The 26,341-nt window shown below is 47.4% G+C and overlaps 1 long non-coding RNA gene across 1 annotated transcript in view; it reads right to left on the bottom strand.

Annotated features, from left to right (window-relative positions):
* LOC108445544 overlaps positions 1–25,862 on the bottom strand; it is a 40,048-nt gene extending 14,186 nt beyond the window's left edge. Inside the window, exons 1-4 of the long non-coding RNA XR_001860429.1 lie at positions 25,687–25,862; positions 25,138–25,257; positions 17,224–17,463; positions 15,818–15,948 (exon numbers count right to left, since the gene is read on the bottom strand). This is a non-coding gene — a long non-coding RNA (uncharacterized LOC108445544). The remainder of the gene's footprint in view (positions 1–15,817; positions 15,949–17,223; positions 17,464–25,137; positions 25,258–25,686) is intronic.
* Positions 25,863–26,341: the final 479 nt, after the last annotated feature.

Genomic DNA, 26,341 nt, shown 5'->3' with positions numbered 1-26,341 from the left:
CGGCCCCCCCCGCCGGGCCCCCCCTGCTGCCGGCAGCCCAAGCCAGCAGTCTCTGACCCCCCTCTAGTGGCTATAAAACATAGCCAAGTTCACGAACCCGCCGCCACAGCCACCTGCTCTGAGCGCCAAGCAGGCTCTGGGTCCTGGCACCCCGGGCTGGGGGGCAACTGGCCCCGGCAAGGCGAGGGCAAGGCTCTGGCTGAGACATGGAGAGAAGGTGGTGCCAGGGCTATATTCCATCCTATGCCCTCCATTTATTAATAAATAAAGAAATAATAATATAAAAGCAAAGATCCCCCTCCAAGTCCCCACAGAGTGGTGGAAGAGGCCACCAGAGGCAATCTCCCTCCACACTGTAGAGCAAGGCTCTGCCCTTGCTCTGGAGCACAGGACACACCTGAGGGGAGCAGACACACCTGAGGGCTACCTGCACAGCAAGGCTGGGAGCAACCGTGCCCCTGCTCCACCCCAGAGGCACAGACTTCACCAGGGACAGATTTTCAGCCACTGTCAGCTGGGACAGGACAAGGAACCAGGAAGCACTTCCTTGCTGCAAGGCCCAGAGGAGATCCCACTCCCTGATCCTGAAAGGATGAGAGTTGGAGATGTAACCCTCTCATGGGAAAGCAGCAGCCCTAAGGCAACACAGCACAGAGGCAACAGCATCCCCTGAGAGCTTCTTCCTCCAGCCCCAAGGAGAAAACAGGGGAACCAGGGCGGGTTTGGAGGAGGATTTAGGTGGCAACAGGCACAGCCTCACCAGCAGGGTTGATAAGAGCATCTCTGCAGGGCTGGGATCCCAGATCCCAAAGGCTTTCCTGCTACAGCAGGCACGCATCCACATACATCCTCCCAAAGAGGCCCATGGTCTCTGTACCCCTCCAGCCCTCCTCAAGTTCACATTGAGACAGTGCCATGAACATTGAATCACAAAATAATTGTTATAATAAGTGCTGTAAAACATGCTGGTGCTTTTTAGCTTCCCAAGGAAAGTGGCTTATGCAATTACACCGTAGGCTTGTGTGTTTCAATTGCTTTGGAACCTGTCAGCTAATTTTAACCCAATTTAGCAGAGACAGAAAACTCAGAGAGTTTTAGTTTCACTAGGCTGTCAGCTAAAGGACAGACACCTTCTTAGTGTCCTCCCTTGAGCAAGGGCTGCAGTGTGAGCTCAGCCTCTTACCAGACACCAGAGACTCCCCGTGACCTTAACAAGCAAACCAGTGCAGGAAAGGGGGGATACAAGAGCTCCCATCCCTCGCCCAATCTCATGACAAACCTGTGGAAAAGCTGCCTTTCCACCTGCCTCAACTCTAACCATTAAACCCCATCACATTTCATTTTTCTCTGGGAAGCTTAGTTCTTTTCATCCTACGTTTTTGATAAACTAAAAAAGTACAGTTTCCTTTGGCTAGTGATTACCATCAAACACCATTAAAAGAAAAACTTGAGAAGGCTTTTCACCAGAAATTAAGATGTTCTTTTTCCTCTTTTTTTCCCCCTCTTTGTAATTGCTCACTAGGGAAGGGCAAGAGAATGAACTGAGCATTTTTGGGCAAAAGTGACAAAAACTGTGATGAAATATAAGGCAATCCAGTCACATTTGGATGGAAGAAATGTTCTACCAGCTACAGAGTGTTGCCACCTGCCAAACATCTGACCTTGAAAGATCGGGCCAGGTTTAGTATGCGTGGTACAGACAGGGTTTTAATACAAGAGTTTCAGCTATATATAGGAACTCATCCATTTTCATTCTTTAAAACAAAATGCAGAAGAAAAGCCTTGGTGGAGCCCGGGTGTTTGGTAGCCAGTGTACCCTGGCAGCACTGAGAGGCTGACAATGCAGGAGAGCCCAAAGTAAGGAGCCTGGGAAACCTCTCCAGGGGACATGGTGTGAGACCATGGTTAGTGGTCAGCTCTCAAAACAATCTGCTTGTGTTTGGCTGGGGCTGTCAAGATAAAATTAATTTTGCCTGGGCAGTCAAAGTTTGGATCTACCTTCGCTAGCCTCTAATGAAAAATGCATAGTGGCAAGCATTGGAAAATCCCTGACACTCAGCACCAGAGGGTACATTTAAGTAATTTTATGAATATAGATCAATAAAACTAATGCACTTACAGCTGCTGTGTGAAGTATTCAAGCTAGAATAAAAGTCATCTTGTATTACAAAGCCCTGTATTAATTCCTTGCACCTATTGTTTTACATATTCAATTAATCTTAGTTGGCAGAGAGCAACTCATACACGGTATTAAAAGCACAAGGCACATGCGGCTGTATCAGAGAGCCCAGACATCTTCATAATCAGGAGTGAGCTTGGAGGAAGGTGCCCCTACAAGAGCCCACTGCCTGCAGGCTGGAGGATAAGACATCAGGTGGACTGGAGACATGAGAGGAAGTCTATGGCCATGCTGGGACTTCCAAATCCCTGTATGTGTGGTGTCCAGGACAGCACATGTCTCTGGGGACTTGTTCAGAGAGGGATCTCGAAGCATCAGGAACTGCAGGAAGAAACACCTTCACAACTTAGGTGGGGATGGAATTAAGACCTGGAGCACTGGTCACTACAAGACCCGGCCATTTGCCTGTGATTCACTTCAGTACCAGCCAGAGGAGCAGAGGAGGTGTGAGATAATCCATAAGGTTGGACTAAGAGCCTTTCTCAGCCTTTGTGGGGCTGGTTTTCCAAAATCTCTCAAATGCCAGCACATCTCACTTAGCTGCAGGGAAAAGCTATTCATTGAACAGCTATTTTAGGGATCTCCTCAGGGAATTTGGAACAGGAATCTGTTGGACATGATAAACCATTACATTAGAGGTCCAGACCATCAAACCAGTTAGTCTAAAAGCTGTCAGCCTGGACTTGCCAGCCTCTGCATTTTCAAAACCATACTTTGTGTGGACCCAAAAGCACTTCACACCACATGAATGTTGGTATTCGAGTGCCCCACACTGCTGTGAACCCAGACCAGCCTGAGAGCTGGGCAATCAAATCCAGCCATGTCTTTGGAAAGGTTAGCTCTCAGCTGGTAACTGAGGGAAGAAGAGGCAAAGAGTTCTCTAGTATCTCCCATGAGGCTACAAAGGTTTGGAGGTCTTGACTCCAGCCACACTGCCAGTCCCCTCTCAACAGAGGTACTCCAGCAAAACACCCAGCCCCAACTCATCCACCTCTGACTGTTCAGAGCATCGAGGAAACAGTCAGACATGTCAGGTATGTCACTGCTCTCCCCACTGCCACCACACAATTACCAAAATGGTGTCTGGGTCTCTTTCTCCAGCAAGGGTCATAACCTTTGCCAACACTGTGGCCATTGTGACATTCATTAAGCTGACAGTGCTTAACACACTGCTTGCTGTGATGAATCTGGTGTTGGAGGGCTGCTCTGTTCTGTCACTGGGCAAGAAAGAGAATGCCCTTCAAGGTGGGACTGCTGGCCCACCCTCACAGCTGCTCACCATGTATCACTCCTGACTCACCCAGCATTTTACAAACCAGCCCTGGACTGTTGACCAAAATGACAGCACACTCTACATTGGGAGCAAAACCTACTCAGTGCCTTCAGAAAAGCCCTGTACCTCAATCTTAAAAGACAAAGGAATGGTTAAAAAAATACCCAAAGAAAGCCCACTGAAAGCACAGCATCCAGTGTGATCCAGCAGACAGAGAGCACCATTGATAGAGATCTATGCTAGCCTATTAATAACACAATGCTAGGCTCGCATCTGGACTCATTTCACTTGTATATTAATCATGTACGTTCCATATAATAAGCCCTGTGTGTTGCCACAAGGTAGGACACCCTTATTCCCACATGGCAGGTTTAATGACTTTGCAAGGCTAATAAAGCCCTGCTTTCTGAAAGGATGCTGGAGTTGGGTCCCTACCAAAGTGAGGTTCTCAGAAGGTAATAAAACACCAAGGAGATGCTATCTAGTGGATTTGGAGCATTTCACTCCCTTGAAAGTCAGGTCGACAGCTGATTTAAAGTTTCCAGCTGGGTCATACAAAAGTCAACAGCGGCTGCATCCAGCCAGGTTCAGAGTTTGAATATTTATGGTGTCAATCTGAAATCCAGATAACCACAAATAATCCAAACCCATTAACTCCCCCCTTATCCAGAGAAGAAAGCTCTCTGGACGTTAATGCCCATATTTCTGGGGCTACCACGGGATCATGGGCAGAAGGATGTTCTTTCTGTTTCTTTTTTTTTTTCTTACTATTCTTTTTTTTTTCCCCTAACTGAAGGTTATGATGCAGTGATGGCAGTGTGTCAGGCAGTTCCCGCCAGATCCACCTGCCTTCCAGGAAAGCTGGAGTGGGCATCACGTGAGTGGAGCTGTTTGGAAGCACTGAGACTCTTGCATCCAGGTCAAGTCCAGTCCACCAGGGAATAGCCTGATAAATTGCCATCATCATTGCACTGCAGGGCAGGAGTGCAAGGTAATGATCCCTGCTCGCATGCTGGCCAGGGAGCTGCCCAGCACAGCCATGGGAGGAGGCACGCACATCTCCCAAGGAATGCTGCCCAGGAAGCACTCTCACCCAGGAGATGGAGCAATCCTGCTCCTTTGTCCTGCAGAAATTGGTCTGAGTGTCAGGGCATGCTCCCCTCCAGGGCTCCGCAGACATAGGTCCCTGCGCCCCAGGGCTGGGCCCAGCACAGTGATGGGGTACTGCATCCCATCATGGGCAGAGCAGCTTCCCAAGGGAGGCCTAGAGGTGATGTGGGGCAGCAGGAGATGCCAAGGAAAAAGGAAAAGAAAAAAAAGAACAGACAAAATGCCAAAAATAGAGGCTGCTCGCTTGGATTATCTGAGCCTGAGCAAGGCTGGCATCCCGGCAGAAGGACTTGCTGAACGGAGCTATAGAGGGAGCAGAGCACTCCTTCCCTACCCACCCACCAGCTGGATCAAGCTGAGGAATTATATTACAGTGACACACCAGCCCTTGGGGGAGGCCATGCCTGAAGCACGGTACAGATCCTTCTGCAGACATCCCGCAGAACACAGAATACTCCAGCGGGTTAGAACAAGGGTGTCATGAACAGGAATCTGCTGCAATACCCCAGACAGGAGCCATCATCCTGGGAGATCTTGGCACACTGCCTCTGGCCTCTCGGCAAAAGCTCCTGAAGAAATCAATCTCAGAGCTTTCAGTGGTGGTTTTGCATCTCTGTTGGCAACTTGGATCCACAATGTCAGCTGTTAACCCCATCTTTATGGCTTCTCCCTTGCACAAAGGCTTGGAAGAAAGTCTTTCTTTAAAGGGAAAAGAAGTGCTGCTGGTTATCTGGTGTGCTCAGGAGACCTTTGTGGGTAGGTATGCGCAAGCCCAGGAACTGGGAGCAAGCACCTGGAGCAACATACAGAGCATGTAGGAGCAGCAGCATTCCAGATTTTGACACGGCCACTACAGGGACAGCCCCACACAGATGTGTGTTGGAACAGATCTGCAACAGAGCTGCTGGTGCTTGCCAGAGCCATGAGCAGTCCAAGGCATTTGCCAAGTCCTGGGACTTGCTACAACAAGGTTGTGGATATGGCAAGCCAAAGGAATCAGCGGGATGCTGGCAAGGAGGGCAGAGCAACTTTAGATAAGAGCAGAACCAGAGTGAACTCAACAGATTATTCTGGCAAGTATCTGTCCAGAAATACGCCCCTAAAGACTAGGCTGAGTTTTTCCTCTGCTGCTGGAGAAGAGTTAGTGCTCCTTGGTGGGTTTTAGGAGGATTAGTACAAGTATTAGAGTTAAAAATAGTTTTGTAACTGTCTTCATGGACATAGAGGAACATGCCTAAATATAACATTAATTTCCATATGTCATCCAAATGGCTGCTTAATAAAAGCAGGGACTGAAACAACATGACGTGCATTTTTCCCATCAACTCACGTGGGCTCCAGAGTGCATCCTATCGCACAAACAAAGCAGCTCCTGTTGGAGCTCCATCAGATGCTGTGGGCTGGAAACATTTTGCTTTTTCACCTCAGTTCAGGTGTCTGGAGTGAGGCTGCCATCCTTTTACTGCCCCTCCCTCCAAGCAGCTTTGGGAATGGGCTTTACTGATGTGATGTTGGATATTAGGAGTTTCAAAAGCTGTTTGGGGCTGTTCTAGGTACCCAACCCCAATGATAAACTGGGAGGTTTGTGCAGGTAAGATTGTGAAGACAAAGGCAGGCAGAGACTGTGCAGCACTAAATCATTCTACCCACTGCATGATTGTGAAATTACATTGAAAATCGATTCATCTGAAGAGGAAAGGAAGTTGGTTCCCTCTGTTGTAATAGCAATTTGAGATGTTGACACACGTCTCTGTTTTGACAGATCTGTGGGGCAAAGTTAAGCTTGAGCGGGTGGTGGAAGCCATTCGGGGTGATAATCAACACACAATAATTACAAGGCAAAAGGGGGAGTTGGCTGGATACCTTAATTATGCATTTTCAGACTTTCTAAACATTCAAGGATCTCACTAAATCAGTCTGCTATTTTCAGAAAGGAAAATATTATTGTGCGGTTGGAATGCCAACAGAGGAGTACACAGAAATATCGGTATGCGGAGTGCAATTACACTCTGTTCCTTCTGGGCTCAGTGAGATTTAGGAGAAGAATTGCCCCTGTTCTCTCCCGCCTGCACACGAGGGCTACTGGGCTTGACCAGGGTCACCTGCTCAGCACATCAGGCTGGGGCCAAAGCAGAGAAGGGACACGTCACCTGGACCTCAGACCCTCAGGTGAGGGGTTTTACCTCGTGCTTGCAGAAGGGTCAGGCCATCCTCCGGCAGCTGAAGAGTTCAGACTGGAGAGGACAGGCTGCCTAAACCACCATCCCAGCACTATTAAAACACCCACTTATGCCTTTTTACCAAACTCAAGGGTAAGAGAAAAACTTTCTTTCCTTCAAAACAAAAATTAAAAAACTTCACTTGGACTTAAAACCAAAGTTCCATCTTCTAACTCTTTGTTTCTACTTGAAGCTAATCCTTTGCTTCAGAACAAAATGCTGCTCCTCGAGTGAAACTAAAACATTTCAACATGCCAAAAACTTCTTCCCCAAAAGAGACTGTTTCAGGTCAAGCCAAAACATTTTTTGGACCTGCCAGCAAATTTAGCAACACAATGCTTTGTGCTGCTGTAATTAGTATGAATGGGCTTCCTTAGCACCATTGTTTCAGGAGCAGCTGTGCTGCTTTGATGAATACCCATATTTTTGTGTGTCACATGCATTTGCTATGGCCTGTTTATAAAAAGTTTCAAATCATACTGTTAGGGAGCAGAACAAAAATAATATCAGGAGCCTTGGGCGATAAATCACAAAGTGCAGACAAAGAGAGAAGACAGAGATCTTGTTGTGGGACATGGGACAAGGACTCGGAAAACCCAGCTTCAGTTCTTTGCTCTGCCAAAGACTGAGCTGGGCAAGTGAAAAACTACTCTTCTGCTGGCAGGCAAAAATATCCAGAGATTAAATAACCTGCCAGCTTGTCTATTTAAATTCTAAGTTTTTTCACCAAAGGACTGTGCTACCGACTCATTTACTGTGGAAGTAGGTAAAAAATGTTCCATTAACACACACGCATACTGTGTCTATAACCAGGGAAAAATGCAGATTCAGGAACATCGAAATACTTCTCAAATCACTCTGGATTCCTTCACATTGAAGGCTCTTCACACTGAAATATTTTAATTCTGCAAAATCAAGATGTCTAGCTGCAATATTTCTGAGCCCAGCAGCTCAGTTTTCCTCATCTTGAAATGCCTTTTCTTCAAATTCAATTAAAATTATATTTTGAAAGAAGCATTTCAGTGACAGCGCTTTTTACTAAATATCAACAAAAATATCAGTGCTATTCTATCAAAAAATCTATTAATTATCCAGAATGAAATGCTGTATTTCCTTTTGGCTTTCAGTTGAATTCTAAATCCTTAAACAGTTGTTTTTCTTCTGAACCTGGACATATTTGTAAGATTCAGACTTGCCAAGAAGACAAGCTCAACAAGACGAGGTTTGGCTTTAGCAGAGGGGCTTATGTAAAGGGAACAATAAATAATGCAAGTCAAAACCCAAAGCCAGCAGGGTGGGTTTGAGAGGTAGGAGAGAGCTTCAGGATATGGGGGACAAGAGGGGCTGCAGCATTATCCAACACATCTTTCTCCAGAAACCCAGGATCTGCAGGAAAGTCGTGTAAGTCAGGGAAGATCAACAAAACTGACCAGACCAAAGCATTTAAGGGCTTAAAAGAAAATAATATCAGACATCTGCTACATTGTCATGCCTCTCTTTAGGAGACAGAAAAACTTAGCAGGATGAACAGAATTACCAGCATCGTATTTTGCTTTCTAGAACAGAGGCCAACACAACCAGTGGCCACATGCGCTCATGTCCAGGGGGCAGCCTGCACAGGACTCCTTTCAGAGCATCCCTCAGAAGCACTAAACCTGTAAACAAAACTTTTAAACAAAGCACATGGCCCCCTCAGCCAAACAGCCTTGCAGCAGGATCAGTCCTGACTTCTCAATATGTACTTGGCTATCAGAAGTCCAGGTCTATCAAGTTGCAGGAAAGAGCAGCCTTGGCTTCTCTTGCCCAAGTCAATAAAATCTGCTGGCCGTATTTCATGTGGGAACCTGCAGGTCTCACATGGGGCCATGGAGTCAGATACCAACCAGCAACAGGTCAGAGCTCACGGCTCTGTCAGTCCCACATTGTAATTCCATGGAAAACACCACCAACAGCAAGACGTCCTGCAAACTGAGGGCTGCTGGCCCACTCTTGTCAGCTACCCACCATTCCAGTCACACATACAGGCCAGCTGCCTGCCCACTGACCCTCTGCCCTCTGCCTGGGCAATCTGTCTCCCACCTTGCATCATACCAAAACTCCCATCCAAGAAAAATCCCACCTCACATAATCAGTTTTAATTAAATTTACAGCAAGTATCTTCAGTTAAGCAGATAATTGGTTAATGACCCCCATTAAAATGAGATGCAAGCAGTATAACTGGCCAACATCCCCATGCTTCATTGAAAGGCTCTTCCACCAAGCCTTCTCCCAACACAGAAAGTTGGGATGTCAGCAGGAGGTGACAACTTTAACGGATGAGGAACCAATAAAAATAAAGGCAACCACACGGAACACGCGGAAGTGAAGCTAACATTTCATTTCTAAGCAGGATGTTTTTTCTCAGAGAGCCCCATTAATTTCTCCAAGGTCCATGGGCCTCACTGTCTCCCATCTGTCTAGCAGGGAATGAATATAGTGCCCTGCCTTAAACACTTGGAGACCTAAGTCCCCTCTTTGCTCTTTGCTCAACCCACTGGCTAAGTCACTAGCCCTCTGCAATACGGACACATTAGTACTCAGCACTATGAAGGGAGTTCAAGGCTGATTCATAATTCACCTGGTCCAAAAAGACACTGGGTTTCTTAAGCCTTGGGCCATAACTTTAAAATGTAGATGCTGTCAGGAAAAAGAAAAAAAAAAACCCAGCAGTAAAAAGCTGCGAAATTTGCACACAGCAAAATTATTCCCCTTTCTCAAGGTTCATTTGAGAAGTTACTGTAAATAGTTCCTGCAATTCACACACAAAACAACATTTCCAGAACATTAATGAACCATTTTTTAAAGCCCCCCTTAAAGTTATTCCTGGCAGAAAAGGGGAAAAGATGCAAGCTGTGGAGTCTGTGACTGCATAAGGGAAGGAGCTGTCAGATCCCATCTGTCGACGAGGAGGATAAACGACTGCACACACCTCTCCCCTGAGTTAGCTCATAGCCTGAGTCTGAGGAGAGGGAACCCGCTCGGTCACAGCTTTCAGCAGAGGAGGCAGGGATGGCAGCAAGTGGGAGTTTGATCCACACAGGTCTTCTCCCACAGTACCTCCACTCACACTTTGGGAGATAACAGGCTCTGGATTGGCTGCAAAATTAACTGGTGGGAAGGAAAACAAGTGCTCTGCATGACAACAGGGACAGCAGGGAAGTTATCCCCCATGAAAAACCACAAGTTGATGAGAGACACCCTTCTGGTGGACCTCAGTGGAGTCAGAGCCTCCCTGTGACATCCCTCCCGTGCCACCACTGAGCACAAACCAGCAGGAGAAAGGTCCAGAAGGGACCTTTCAGTCAGACTCCACAAACTCCCGGGCAGAGAAGTGTCCTTCAAAGCTCTCAGGGAAGAGACCCGAAGCCACAGAGCGGTGCAGACAAGGACAACACGGGTCAGCCCTCCAGCAGATTCCAGCAGTACTCCTCAAGACTGGCATTCCATACACTGGGATTAAGAGCCTGCGAACTGCAGCATTCCTCCACAGCTGTCTGGCTGGGAAGACCAGGAGATACCTAAAGGTCAAAGTGCTGCCAAGAAATGTAGTTAAACAAAGCCCAACGTTTCTCCAGTCAATTGCCCAGGCCTTTAAAGACAGCATTAAACTTACAGTAAGGAATTTAAAATTTGCTTTAGACCTTCTCCTTATTTTAAGAGGCTTTTCTCAGCACCAATACCATTTTATTTCAGTATCCAGCTAAAACCAGCCAACAGTAACTTGAACTTCTGGGGTGGTGAGAACTAGGGTGTCTGCAGTTCACTTTTTATTTTACTTCGGAAGTGTTTTTTGGTTTGTGGGTGTGTTGGCTTTCTGGTGGGAGTTTTTGTGGGGTTTTTTGTTTGTTTTTTACATATAATGCATATTTGACATATCTGTGAGGAGTTCTGGTGGGGTTATTATTTGTGTAACTAGCCTGCAGCCACACTTCTGCCCTCAGTGCAACAACAAAGCAGGACTCTTATGTTCAAACAAGAGGTGGAAAAATCCTTCATCTCCTTTTCCACATGGTTGTAGTCAGCTGGAGGTGAAACCCTGGCAAGAAGAGCAGCCACAATTCACTACTTCTTTTAACATCATCTCAGCCTAGTCTGGGGTGCTATCCCAGCAATACAGAGACTGGGTTAGCAGGTCCTGGAATCCCTAGGACCTCCCAAAACCCAGAAGACATTTTCTGAAGAGATTTGCCCACTACAGTCCTCCTCCTCATAAGCCAACTACATTTATCTGATAGCATTCCTTACACTGCTTTATCTACTCCCAAATAGAAAGACAGATTTCTATTTAAACAGCTCCCAGTCAAAATCCTGCTTTGGGAATCAGGCAATTTCTCTCACAAAGCTCTCTTGTGTCAAAGCTGATTTCCCAAATATTGTAGTCAGAGTGTCACAGGGTCACAGCAGGCCACCAGAGTTCCCACGTCATGGCTTTGCTGGAACAGAGACAACAAACATTTATCCCTCCTCCCTGGGCTTTTGCAGCAGGGAGAAGCAGAGCATCTCCTTCCTGATCTTCTGGCCATCCAACACCAGGTTTCTGAAAACAGTTTTGCACACAACAGACAGGATTTCGCAAGGAACACAAACAGAAATAGACTCTTCTCCCTGTTTTGAAGGTTGCCAATGAATAGAAGAGTTTGCGCTCTACTGGACTTAAAAGGAAATACTGTACCCTGTATTGCATTACCAAACAGACACATTAATGGTTTCCCAATGGCTAGTCTACAGCCAGTTCAGCCCAGTCCCAGCTCAGATGACAGCATGGAAGACCATCTGCAACTCTGTGAACTCGGCAATTAGCCCCTGAGCCCAGGGAAGAGTTTGTCAAGATCTCATTGCAGGCAAACAATAACACAGAAACACAGCTTTGAGGGGGAGATGATTTATCAAGCTGACCACAGACATCTCCCTCATTTTTTCTTTAATAAATCCAGCCTAACTCTTCGCCGTGCTCAGTATCTTGTCATTGCTTTCGTCTCCTTTCAGGGATGCCTCCCACCTGCAGTCTTCAGGCCCTTTGCAACCCTGAAACCATTTATTTTTTCCAACATTTCTCCATAAAGAAACCCAGACTTTATTTCCATGGAGAGGAGGGAAACTGAGGCACAGCAAGGCAAGCTCCCTGGCCTAAGGCTGGGGAAGGGGACAGGAATACCTGCTCATTTGTGATGGGCTGATTTGTACTGGTAATCTCCTCATCTGCACAAGGAGCATCAGGAGGATTTTGCTCCCTCTCGTGAATAGCTGTTTAAGAATTACTTGGATGATCTTTGCCATCAGATTTTAACCACCAAGAGTGCCTTCCTTGTGGGACTCCATGGGGCTGTTCAGGCAGCCAGCCAAGCTCCTGAGAGCCAGGCTTCGTCTGAATACACGCACTGGTTATAATGGTGGGCAGACACCAGCTTGGTTCCCATCTCATCTCCACCTCCTATCGCCAGAGTGGCATTTCTGTCTCCATTTCCATATCCCAGTGGTCCTCATAAGAGTGCAACGCAGAGCTCCAGGCTCAAATCCCTTCTGCAGTCCTTGGAGACACTCCTGGGAAGAGCCACATGTAGGTGGCCCTTTGAGGTCCAAGGGGAAAGTTCCACTTAGGCTGTCAGCTTTTGGGAGCACTAGGTATCAGCGCCACGAGGCTGCCAGCAGACATGGTTGCCTGGGCTAATTTCATGCCCATCCTCTTCCCTCTCTGCGAAATTCCAGGCAGGCCTTCCACTTTGGCTGACATTCAAAACTGTCACCTCTCTGCAGACATTAACTTGGAGGCCTCTGTCATTCCTCACATTAAAATGCTATCACAGGGAGTCAGCACAGCTTGGCTCAGCCAGCTAAGGGGCTGGCTCTGGCCACGCCACAGGGACAGCCGATTCACGCTTGACATCCATGGTCAATTTGACAGTGATGGACATGCTACTTAGGAGTCATTTGCTGATCTTGTTTCCCCAGGTGGGAGGTCGTGCCACAGAGCTGCCTTCCCTGGGGAGGAGGAGTGGTGATGCTCTCCAGCTTCTCCAGGAGCAGACACACACAGCTGGGCTGCTTCCTTGTCTGCTCACTAAGTAGGAGACAACCCACAGATCCTGCTGTGAACCCAAAATGCAGGTGCCCCATCTGCCACACAGGGAGGTGTCTTTGCTCACAGACAAGCATCTTGCCTCCCAAAAAAGTCATGTATGTTTGTGTGGACATTCCCCACGTCCTTGCTGAAGTGTGTGCTCCTGGGATACCCCTTCCTGGCCAGGACAAGGAAGTCTCAGTCTTCTCAACAACTGCTTGCATTTTCTGAGCCATACATGCTGTCAAAGGCACAAGAGATGCTGTCAAGCCAAGACACACCTTGTTCTCAGACTGGGTCTGGTCATTATACCCTGACCTTCCTCATAGCAAGGGGAGGCAGGGGTGTGATGCTTATTAAGCTCTAAATCAGTATTTAATGGACACATCATCCTCCTTGTTGCAGGTCATGTCTCTGTCTTGGAGGTGCCCACCCTAACACTGTATTCTCCTCTGAGCAGGCAACAATCACAATCACAGCCTCAAGGGAACAGTGCTCCAAAAAGGAGCAGGCTTTTTAAACCTTCACCTTCCAAAGGAGCCCCAGGCATCACCACTGGTGCACCCAGCCCTAGGACGGCTAGTCATGGCATATTGTTGACTTCAGGGCTTTGGGTCCTTTTGCATGATTTTCACACAGACAGGGCAGCAGACTCAGCAGATGCTTAACCCAAACTCAACCACACTCCCCTTTTGCCTGAAGGCCTCCCACCACCTGATGCCCAAGCATGTTACTGCCATAGCTCTCTCTTTGCTCCCAGCAACTCAGGGACAGTGACAGTCTTCAGTACCTCTGCAGGCATCTCTACAAACAAAGCCCACCTGCAGCTCAGGGGGTGCCAGCTTGGTCATTCTGGTGCAAAACTTCCAATTAAACCATGCTAAATTAAACTGAACTAAAATACACAGGGAACTAGATAAAGGTGCATTGAAAATACAAGTTTCCATACAGGCATGAAGTCACCAGAGCTATGGCTTCCTGCATCTTTATACCACAGGAGAGGACAAAGCACTTTTTTTTTTTTAATGTACAGAGCAATTTACAGTCTAATCACCTAAAAACTCCCTTCCAGTTCTTACTGCCCTAGCACAGTGTCATTGGTAACACACTCAAATCCCAGGGCTGCAAAAGATAATCAGGTCAGGGGAACTCGGCCAGCTACCACTGGGAACCACTTCCCAGCCCTTCCCAGTTTTGGGAAGCCTGAGTTGAGCCCCATCCTAAACACCCTGTAAAACAGATGTCTTATGCAGCATGCCCAGAAGGCCTTCCCCCAAAACTAGGCACTTTTGGATCAGACAAAGGGAGCAAATTCCAGCATCCTCCAGCCCTTGCAGTGAACATGGCTCCTTTGAAAGCGAAGCTTGGAGAGTGCCTGTCCCCACAGCTGTGGCTGCCTGGCTCTGGGACAGTGGCACACTATTTAAGTCACTGATGCCACCTGTCTCTGATGAAGGAGATTGAGGAGATTTATTCCCCCCAGAGATGCCCACAGAGTTGATCCAAGCCCTCAAAGACTTTCTTTCTTTCTCAAAGGTGATCAAGCACCAAGGGCACAGCAACAACATCCTTACCCAGGGTGGTTTGGTCTCTTCCCTGGCCTCCTGTCAGCAGAGATGACACAGCTGGGTGGGAAGGGACCCACTGACAGACAAGTCACAGACCTTTTGCCTTCCAAGCAAAGCCCCAGGCCCTGACTCTGCTACTGCTCCGTGGCTCTGGGACAGCCTGGCTCTGCTCCACCACCCCCATCCCCAGCCAAGGCAGGACAGGACCACACTCGCCTCCCAGTTACTTTTCAGTCCTTTTATGGGGAAGATCATTTTATAGCAGGGTCTGGTAGAGTACTCAGCTTTCCCTTCCAGACTCCAGCAGAAAGAACTTGACCTGTGTCCTCGGACCCTCTTAGTCATCGGGCTGAGCCGCCTCTCCCCTCCTCCCACCACCCTCCTCTTTTATGGAATAGCAGCAGCAGCAGAGCATGGGGTGAGAAGTCAAGGGAAGGACAACTTGACTGATGGAGCTCAGGTTGCGGGGTCAGCGCAAGGCGTCGTGATCTGGGCTCAGACAAAGCCATTTCCTCTGTGATTTTATCCACTGTGATTTTTATCTTTCGTCTGTTCACACGTCATGCCACCTGGACATAATACAGAGCAAGCTGAGCGCTCGGCTCCACACTTAACCCTTTCCCTGCTTCCCAGGAAAGCGGGAGGCCCCAGGCACGGCTCAATTCTGCACTTGTGGCTTTCCCTGGCAACAAGAGGCTTTTCTTTACGGGCCCTTTTTATTGCCTGGAACATCTGTATGTGGCAGGTTTATCCTTCTCTGCTGACCCCATGAACCACATTATGATTTATCCACATATTTCACATACTCAACAGCATTCATGAGATGAGATTTTTGGTATTTGTTTTAGGAGGCACACTGGTTTTGGTTCCTGCTCTAAGCCATGTGAGCACAGTCCTGGCAGTTTGCAGGACGGGCTCCTCAAGTGATAGTGCAGACATGAAAGGCAGGCAGAAACAATTTCCTCTTACTACACCAAAGATGTTCCTTAGCAAAGCTGCTTACACAGGGCTGGAGTAATGAAGACCAGCCCTCTGCTCCAAAGAGCCCAAACCAAACCCATGGGTGGAATTAGGTGGTGTTTGACGTGAGCACAGGTGTTCAGGCCAAGCTACACCAAGTTAGACCAAGAGCAAAGAGCATTTTGAAGGTCTACAGGGAAATTGGCAAAAATCCCCCTGCCAAAGTCTCAGCCGTTGGACATGTCAGATCTAAAACTCTTCAAGAGGCAGATGAAAACCATACCCCTGTTCTGTAGGTGAGGACCAGCACAAAGAAGGAAGCAGAAGAAAGGAATATTAAATCCATTACCTCTCCCAAAGCTGTAGGATATGATACCTCACTAACCATTTCATCACCAGATATCAGCTCACCTCCTCAGTCTGGGTGAGAGTCCAAGCATCTTCATGTGACATCCATCGACCTTCCTTTCAGGTCCATGGAGCATCAAATCCCATGGTCCAAACAGGACGCAGCTCAGCAGGAGTCACATGGGAGACCCAGCCTGTAAAGAAACAGTAGAGAAATCTGCAGGAAGCCTGGTGACCCCACAGCACACAAACCACTGTTCTCCTCCAGAGAGGACTCACCTTCCCAGCCCTCTGCCTTTCCTGGCTCCTCCAAAGAGCAGCGGGCTGGCTCCCGCATCCGTCTGATTCCACTGCCATAAATTACCACCGGATGGGACAAAAGTAGAAACTGCTTTGAGCAGTGGATATTTTAAGGCGCTTATGGGGGTTTTTTTTGTTGTGGCTTGGTGTTTTTTCCCAAGTTTCCTTATTTGTTTCCTTTCTTGCTCCAGATATGATAACAGGAGAGATAGATAAATGACAGGGTGTTTCCATCTAGAAAGTCCGGGGGAAAAATACAAAGTGCAGCCAACCACAAAAGCTGTCCAGGTCTTGAGGTTATTTTTATTTTAATTTCTGGATTCTTAAAACCAGTTACCTCACTTTTTGAAGTAGACAAAAATATATGGATAAAACAACACATTCTCAAATAAAAGCCTCTTGGCTCTCATGTGTGGTTGTCAACTAAGCAATCTATGGGTGGCAAGGTGCAACATTTCTAATGTCACTTTCACACCAAGTTAAAGCATCTTAGAAGCAGCTCTAACAAGTTACAGTTCTGGTTCCCTTTCAGGAGGACTGTGGCAGAGGACAGGGATGACTTGGTTTTTCAATAAAATGTACGCACAATGAACACATTAATTTCAAAAGGTTAAGTAATTCTCATGCAGAAAGTCAAGTCTCTTCTGACATTAAGAGACTCCTTTATTTAGGACAGTCCCTACGTCAAAGCCAGGTAGATATAGTGGGAAGGATCTGTCCATAAATGCCCAGCTCTCATACACTCCCAAAGCAACTGCTCTTAGCTACTGTCAAGAGGAGTTTGCTGTATCAGAGATGATCCATCCAATTTGGCAGTTCTGATTTTTCTTACAGGCATAGAGAGCCAGGCACACAACTGACTTCAAGAGAAATGGGCCCACTTGGCTCCAGCTCAGTGTTCAACCCGTGGTGCATCAGCTCTTTGAGACAGGGACTTTTTGCCCCATGCCTCCACTCCACACAGCACAGGGGGATACCCAGCCTTGAGAGCTCCCACCAAGTTTGCACATGCCCAGGTGTGTGGAACTCAACTGCAGAATAAGGGCTGTAGTAGAAGCTTTACCTCACACCAAAACTTCACACAAACTCCGATATGCCACAAAATGAAAACAACTCTTTGCCCCTTGTTCAGGAAACTGAACATATAAAGAAATTTGGTGTTGTCATACCTACTTCAACACTGTCTTCAGTCAATTCCCCTCGACATCTCCCCTCTCCTTGAACAGTTTGCATCAGTCACTCACTCTGTGGCTTTGCCCTTGTAGCACATTACCAGAGACAGAAAGACTCCTGCCACTCTGCTCTGCTGAGGACACAGACAACTGATGTCACTTGTAGGTGTTCAAGCAACCTGCATTCAAAATGTCCATTCCCAGACATGCTTCTCTCCACACACAGAGAAAATCACCCTGAAAAAAAACCAGACAACAAGAACACTCAAAGCCTCTCCTTCTGGACTGTGTCACAGTCACTTTCCCTCCCACCACTTCTTCCTAAAACGACCTTTCTGGATTTTTAAGAACTCTGTGCTTCCAAGACATCCACAGAAACCAAATCCAGGTTTTCGTGGGAAGAATCACACTGTGCCACCAGGCTGGAGGTAGCAAATTCTGCTGTGCCTGCATGTGGACAACACCCCTGCAGAGAACAGTCAGTGAAGCCAACCTCAGACCATCAGACCATTGCTCTTCCCAGCAAGCTGCCAAGGGAGCCCTCCAGCCACATAAATTTTGGGGTGCCCTTGTTCTGTGGTCAGCCCCAGTCAAAGACATCTTATCACCAGCCGTTTCCCCATGTGGCACAAATTCATGTCCCTATCATTAAAGAGACACATGGTTTATTTACTCATTACCATATCCAGCTGTTGGCTTTTCTTCTCCCCGTATTTCAGGGTAAGTAGTGATTTGACATAAATAATACCCCATTCAGCTATGGCTTGAAAGATATTGTAAATATAAAAAAAGTCTTCGGCTCCAATAGCTCTTTCCAAGTGCTCAGTCCAAATCCTACTTAGTATGAGAGTGGGGGGAGGTCGGGAAAGAGAAAACCCAACACCATTACCTAAATAGCCCCATTAAAAATGAGCCCAGAGTGAGTTACGGCTTTATTAAACAGATGACATTACATCAGGAATGATGAATCATAATGTTTCTTTTCGGGATTACAATGCTGTATAACCTCTTCAGCTGTAATTGTTCGCCTCCTATTCCCAGCCACCACCAGGTGTGGTGGCCCCTGTCCCCATCACATCAATGCCAACACTGAGAACCTGTGAGCATCTCATTCTCAAAGGCTCACAAATTGTTACAAGGAAAGGGACAGAGGGGGACAATCCCATCGGGAAGTCCGAAGGGGATCCTGGTTTTTGTTCCCAGCCCTGGATGGGCAGGGATGCCTTCCCAGGAAAGCACGGGGTGTTTCTCCATGTTTCTAGGCAGGAGGGGGTTTGGATTCTCAGACTCACCCTCTTGCCTTGATTTGCCCTGTGTCAGAGCTGAGCAGGGTGAAGCGACAAGAGGGATCTGTGGTGGGAACCAGATTTCTAGAGTTGTGCATCTGTGCTGGTTTCAGCTGGGGTAGAGTTTTGTTTCACAGTGGCTGGTACAGGGCTGTGTTTAGATTTGTGCTGAACACAGAGATGTTTTCGTTGTGGCTGGGCAGGGCTTGCACAGAGCTGAGGCCTTTTCTGCTTTTTATATGGCCATGCTGGTGAGGGGACATGGGGGGCTGGTAGGAGACCAGGACAGGTGACCCCAACTGACGAAAGGGATATTCCAGACCGTGTGACATCACACTCAGCATATAAGGTGGGGGGAAGGTGTTTTTAGGGTCTATTTTTACTTCTCATCATCCTCCTCTGATTTTGTTAGTAACAAATCCAATGCATATCTCTAATTCGAGTCTGTTTTGCCCATGATGGTATTTGGTGAGTGACCTTTCCCAGACCTCAACTCATGAACCCTTTGTTGTATTTTCTCTCCCCTGTCCAGTTGCAGAGGGGAGTGAGAGAGAGGCTTTGGTAGGTGTCTGGCACCCACCCAGGGTCAGCCCACCACAGCATCTCAAGGCTTTTAATACCCAATTCCCTTCCAAGCTGAGGGCTGTACTGAGGCATGTAGCTGGGATTTCAGGAACAACGGAAGTATGGGAAATTGCACCATGAAAGATGACTGGGACCATGCAGGGTACAGCAAAAGGCTGTAAGAGAAACGACTCCAGACTGAAGCAAGACACAACCTTCTGGTACATGCACTGCTCTGCTGGTTCCCCCACTAGAACAGGAGATCCCCACTCCCAAAACACCACACATCAATCTGGCTGCTCACTGCCTATGTCCTTTGCTCTTCATCAGCTCCTTCAATCCCTCCATCTCTTTCCCTGTGTGTTTAAATCCACATTGCCCCCAAGGCAGGTCACACACATGGATCAGAGAGAAGAGCCCTTCTGAAGATGGACTCTCCTCCTCGTGTCAGTCCTTGCAAGATTGATGGAGGCACCCATTAGGAAAAAACCCAGGGTGGGTTCCCAGTGGGCACCGCCATGGCCCAAAACCACCACATGAAATGTTTTTGACATTTTGGTCTTCCCATCCTTCTCCCAAGGTTTGCCTGCTACCTATAAATAACCAGAAGAGCATGACATCCCAGCTCCCAGATAAAGCACTGCCACGCCACAGCTCTGCGCAAGCCAACGGCTTCTATTTTTTATCTTTGGTGAGAACCACGTGTCAGCTTTTGACAACACACACAAGGGAGAAAAAAAACAAAAAAGCCCCAGCACTCAGATCTCCACTCCCCCTCCACCTTCTGCTCAGGCAGACCTCAGACAAATGCCCGGCAGCCCCATCTGCTCGTCACCTGCTGGCATTTGGGTAGCAGCTACGTCAAACGCCCGGCTCGCGTTCTCACATGTAGGAGTTTGCTGTCTGAGCGATGAGGCTGTCTGTGCTCTCATTGTGCTTTGCCATCCAGAAGGTTTTTTGGGAGCCTTTACAAAATGCTGTATGCCAGTAGCTCTTATGTAAGTTATCAACCTCTTTGCTCCATTTTACAGACTGGGGAACTGAGAGAAGGCAGAGATACCTGTGACTTCCTGCATCCCCAACCCTCTAGCCCTCTGCCCTGCCAAAACTCCTCCTCTTGCTTTGGATTATTCCTCTGTCCACTCATTTTCACAACTGTAGCTGAATCTGAAATGAAAAATTAAAAAAAAAAACAAAAACCAGCATCCAACAATAAAAACTTGCCAAGGGAGGTTGAGCTCTGGCTTTGGCCCATGGAAAGGTCCAGGTCTCTTTGCAACCCTGATCACATTGCAGGAGGCCAGGGACCAGGACTCCTCACCTGCCTTGGCACCAGCAGGACCCTTTCAGTCTGCTCCAAACAGACACACCTCTCTTCCCTTAAGTCTTGGTTTGACCTCTTACCCTCACCACAAAATACCAAGTCCTAAAAAAACCCAGAGGTACATCCCTAGAAAAGAATCACTAACATGATAAGGGATCAAGCAGCCAAGGTCTCAGCTGGATTCCTACCCTAGATGAGCAGCAGCATTTACAGAAATCTGTGACTGAGCATAACAACAAAAAGAAAAACAAATCCAGCAACTATAAAGTTGTTAAGTGGATAACTTAAGTTCAGCTTTCACACATTAAAATCAACAATGGCAATCATTTCTCTTTCCGCTGTAATTGTTGTAACAGCATTGACTCTAATCTTACAGAATAAAAAATACCCACCCCAGATTTCACTCCAGTCTGGAAGTGAGTCAGCTCTCAAACCTCAGTGAGAAAGAAAGGCACTTGCTAGGAAGGATGTGGGGAAATAGAGGGTTAGACTCACCAGACTCCTCTTGGGTCACGCTAAAATTACTACAATTTAAGTTAATGAATAGATTTCCTTTTGTTCCAGCCCAGCTTCATTCTGCAGTGTTACAGCCCTTATCCCAAGCTGGAAGCAAGAGCTATTCAGATAAAACAAAGCCCAGCTTCCCTTTAGCATTACCACCAAGACTTCTTCATAATAATATTTATAAAATAGCTATTAAGATGGGAGGGGATAGTAAAACCATGTCGGTAAAAGGCACTCAGGTTATAAAATACCGGGCATTAAATCCGCCCTGCAACACAAAATCCCTTCCCACCCACGTGTTTGCTTGTTTCAAAGCATCTCTAAAGGCAGGGCTGCATCCTGCTTATTCTTTGGGATCTCTGGCTCATCCAGGCTGTGGAGTAAGCAAAGGGGTCCGTGAGGCTCTGCTGCTGCATCTCGACATCTCTTACAGTGCTGCTCCAGTGTCTGCTCAGACCCATTTGGCACTAATTGCAGGGGCCATTTGGGCCAGGGCACATCCATTTGGACTGTCCCCAGCTCCCAACAGAGCAGAGAGAGTCAACCAGGCACTGCTCTGAGCTCCCCAGGGCAAAGAGGGAGGCAGTCACAGAGGTCACAGCAGAACCACAGGCCACCAGGGCAATGGGCCTTGCTCCCTGGCAGGCTGGGTTTGGCACCATCAGTGCTTCTTCCAGGAAGCAAGAAAGCGTTTTTGTGCTGCTTTTGGCAAGAAGAGTTTTCCAAGGACAATCTCATGGGTAGCACTTCCCAGCAGACTGCAGCAGCAGAGGATAGTTCAACCTGGAAAGTACATCTGCCCTCTGATGCCTCCCAATCCTACATACCCACCTCCACCAAAAGGCAGGCTACCTGGCTGCTCCAGATCACTGGGAAGCATTAACCTCCTGGGGAGGTGTTAGCAGTCAGGGCAAGAAGCTAATAAGGTGGAGACTTCCCCCAAAAGGTTAATTTGCTGGAACTGAGCATCAGTGCCATCACCAGGACAGTGAGAGGGAATAAAAAGCACACAGCCAGCCAGCCAGCCATCTCACTGCCAGCCACTCAGGACTACCACAAAAACATGAAGTGAAAGCACAAGACCAAGAGGTCAGGCTGCAGATCTGCCCATCCAGTGAGGCAGGACCACAGCAGCATCTCTGCCAGGAAAGTTTTCTGGGCATTTTTCAAGTTTGCAAGGTCCTGATAATCCCAAACCAAGAAGTATCATCTCATTGCAGAAACCTTATGCTGGTCTCCAGCATAATCTCAGCTCTGGAGTTGACCCAGCAAAGACTCATGATGGGAACACACGGAGTGGGGCTGCAAGGACCAGCAAGCCAAGGGCCTGGGAGGGAAGGCTACACCTACAGCCTGCACTAACATTCCCTGGCTTTTTCCAGCATCTTAAAGGTAAGGAGGGAGTGGGAAAGGGGATTTGAGAGAACAGAAAGAACCACTGTATTTATCCAGGCTGACACCTCGAAGACCACCAGCCAGAGCATCTCATCTCTAACTCATGTGCCCACCAAGCATTGACACTAATAGGACAACAGCTGAGCAATTAAAAGGAGGAGCAACAAGGAGATATCAAGTCAAAAAGGCTCATGGACAAGAGACAGAAAGCCCTAATTTCTGCTTGTTTGCTTTGGTGAGTGAAATACTGTCAGGCACATACCATTCTCAGGAAAAACTACATTTCTGCCACAACCAATTAATGCCTCTTTCTTAGGAGACTGGAATCTTCCTGCCTTTTTGCTGCACGAGGTTTTTTCATGGACCTTATAGAAAGGGTGTCAGAATTTGGAGTGCACAGCATGCATCTGTACAGAGAAATGTCTGAGACAAGCCACTGTCCTGTGCTAACTCTCATTTAAAGACTGTTCACAAACTGTGGGAAACAATCATTTACAGCCCCTTTGCTAGGGATAGAGGCAGGGGGAAATACAGAGGAGAGCCTCTGAATCAGGAGGCAAACATCATCTCCCTGAGGTCTTATTTACACGCTTCCCCAGCAGAGTTAACAGGCAGGACACTGTGGTTGTACTGGTTTGGGGGCCCCAGCTATAATTACTTCAAAATCCCTGTGCATGGGAGTATTCACCTGTAGCTCTGAAAGTCCTGGGCAGCCCTGGGGCCTATGGCTGGTAAGAGGGCCGTGGGGGGAGCAGGGCTGCAGGTTTGGCCAGGTGTCTCTTCTAACACATCATTTAGATGGGCAATGGGAAAAAGCATGCAGCAAGCAAAAGCCCACTCCAGCCAGGCAGGACTAATGCCCCTTACATCCAGCCCAGAGCCTGTTAACCACCATTCTAACAAATCCCTCTGAGGTCTCGCAGGAAAATCACAGCTAAAAGCCACTGAGGACAAGGTCAGGAAGGAAACTCAAGGGCAGGGAGGAGGGGCAGCCAGTAAACATGGACAGACTGAAGAGCTGGACATCAAACCTGGTGTATGGCAGCAACTGAGAAGAAGAAAAGCAGGACTGGAGGCTATGTGTCCAGTCATTGCTTTCTCTAGATTAAAAAATGTAAATTCCCTGTGTACTGGTCTGCCTTGGAGATACCAAGAATAACAGGAGGCAATTAGGAGTAACGGAGTCACAATGATGGCAGCAACAGGCAAATGTCTTCGGGAAAAGAGCAGGTTTGGGTGAGAGGCACAAATCCCCCTCTTTTAAAGATTCATGGGAACGGGTGTCTGGTCCAGCTGCCAGTTTATTTCTCTGCCAGTTCAATGCTTCCTCTCAGGCAGTGGTCGTACCAATTTAATCTGGGTTAATAGAATCACTTGCACACTCAAGGGAGACATTGCTGGGAAGCAGCACAGGCAATGTGACCCATGGGCCTTGGAAAGCGATGGACACACATGGCTTTAGAGCCAGACGTGTGCTTTGCAGCTGGATCCCTAACAAGTGGATCACTGGAAAATACCTTCCAGTGATCCGCTGCCCTGCGCTCCACAAACACAGCCCATGATAGAGCAACATCACATGGACAGCCCATGGCAACACCCCCATTTCCACCCCAGCCACGAAGTTTAAACAGAGAAGAAACCCAAGATTTAGACAAGAGCAGCCACAGCAAGAGAAGGGAAATGCTAGGAAACATGGGACACCTGAAAAAAAAGTACTGGGGGAATGAAAACCCCCAGCAACCTGGAAAGCAGGCGTGAAGGAAATCTGAAAAGTAGGAGATACAGAAGCGCTGGTGAGAAGGAGATGGAGTTACATGGAGGCAACTGGGTTATAGGCAATCTTACATCAGTTTATGAAAATATCCCATTAATCTTCATAGCACAATCTTAATTGCAAAATCTTTCATCAGCCTTGTTATTTGTGCACCTGTCACTGGAGACAGTTGGAGTTGTTTTGTCGTCATTTCTCACACTAATTAGAGGGGTTTGGGGTGGTTTGAGGGGTGGGGTGGGGAGGGGGGGGCTGTTGTTTTTTAAATTGTCCTCAAGCATGGCTCAGCTTCATGGTAACGCTGCCAATTAAGGTCCTGCCCTGTGCAGGGCTTGTAAGCCTGCTAGGCACGTTGCACAGGACTAGAGGGGTTGTTTTAATTAAATACCCCCAGACTAGTAGGGAAATATTTAGAGCAATTTAACAATCTGCTGCAGAGTTCTTAAGCCTCCAATATATCTGCTTAATGTTCTTTGGGCATTTGATAATATCCCTACCTTATCTAATTCTGTTTAAATTTAAAGAGATGCATCTAAGCTGGTGAAGTAGCGAGCACTTATTAACGCACTGGTTATTAAAACATATTTGAGATGTCATCACCAGTGAGCAGTCCCAGCAGCAGGCAGGGGACTTGGAGCCTGCAGATATATTTCTTTCTTAACTGGGGCTGCCCAAGGACAAGACCCAGTGGTTTCCCCACAAGCTCTGCTGTCATTACACCAGTAGTTCCCAGCCTGCTTCCCCTGCCTGTGGAAGGGAAGGTGGTGGCCTTCCAGTGTAATTAGTCAGAGCTACTGGCTGCTTATTTTCAAGTCTATTTTCCAGGTCTGCAGTTACTGAGGCTGGGGCATTTTTAAAGAACTGGATATTTTGTTTTCTCAATTTAATTAAAGTTGTGTTTTCTTCTGTTCAGCCAGCTCTTCATAACTCAGTGGTCCACAGAAAATCGTTTGCTTGAGGACAGCCTACAAGGCCAGAAAGACTATTTTGCAAGGTTTCAGCCCAACTACGCTTACATAATCCATATGTTTGTAGTCTGGCTGCCCTGTATTTGGTAGTCTCCTTACCTCAATTGGATGCATCCATGCTTTCCTATCTCTCCTCTTTTGCCTCCAAATCAGGCAGCTTCAGCACACTTCAGAGTGGTGCCACTCAAAACTCTGATTAGGGCAGGTCCCAAAATGCTGCTATCACGGGCAAGAAGAGGTTGTTATAGAACACACAACTCTCCACTATACAAAGGGAGAGTCAAGCCAACAATTTAAGCTCCTGTGCAAAATGGCCTCCAGGCAAAACAATTTTCAGGACATGAACAGCAAGTCACTCTTAAATCCCATGAAAATGAACAGCCCAGACTATTTCACAAGCACTAACTCACCCAATTTTAAAGTACCTTCAACTGCTGAGGCTGGAAATAACAGCTGTTTCAAGAGAGGGAAAAACTCCACCAGACAATTTTAAACAAGAAAACGCATCTGGGAGAAATCTGCCTGCCCAACAAGACAGGTGTTCTGAAGAGCTAAGGCCATGATGCCTTGAAGGTTTAATGTCAGCATCTTCAGATGAGAGAGGTTCCCCATATATCTTGTTCAAGCAAGAGTATCTCAGCTTCTTACCTTAAAGGCTGATTTTCATCATAAGTCTGGTGCTCTGCTTTTGGCCACCGTGTTTTGAGACAGAAATGGACCATTTGGAGAGAGTGAGCCCAGAGGTGACACATCTGTCACACACATTGCAGAGGAGCACAGCCATCCTAGTTGGTCCTCACTGATCTGAGAGCAGCTTTCAAACAGCCCCCTAGAAACATGAAGGAAAATGTTTCCTCAGCCATAGCCACCACAGAACATAAACAACAGGCTAAAGATTGAGGCAAAGGAGAAAAGCAAACAAAAAACCCAACACACTTTATATGTTTGTTACATTATTCTTGTTAGAAGTCCTAGAAGAGGCTGAGTAACCTGTATCCCCAAGGGTCCTTAAAAACAGATTAGTACAGCAGTGACAGAGGTAGAGATGATCTTACCTTGGGGCAGGGAGAGAGATTCACACAACCTTGGCAAGGTCCTTCAGATGCTTGTGAAGCACCAGTGACACCGAGCTCTAGCCCATCCCCTCTTTTCCCCACTGCAAGGGTCTGGTTATGGCACCAGTCAGAGGAGTCTGTACACCAAAAAACAAGCTAAAACCAGGGACAGAGACTCCATAACCACAGTCCAGCAGAAGCAGCGTTCTGGCCTGCCAGGCTTGTTGGTCTCGGGTGAACAAAGTGAA

The sequence above is a fragment of the Corvus brachyrhynchos genome, unplaced genomic scaffold, assembly GCF_000691975.1.
Source record: "Corvus brachyrhynchos isolate BGI_N302 unplaced genomic scaffold, ASM69197v1 scaffold101, whole genome shotgun sequence".
Taxonomy (NCBI): domain Eukaryota; kingdom Metazoa; phylum Chordata; class Aves; order Passeriformes; family Corvidae; genus Corvus; species Corvus brachyrhynchos.
Note: the sequence above shows the minus strand (reverse complement) of the source record. Positions and strands in the feature narration are given on the sequence as shown.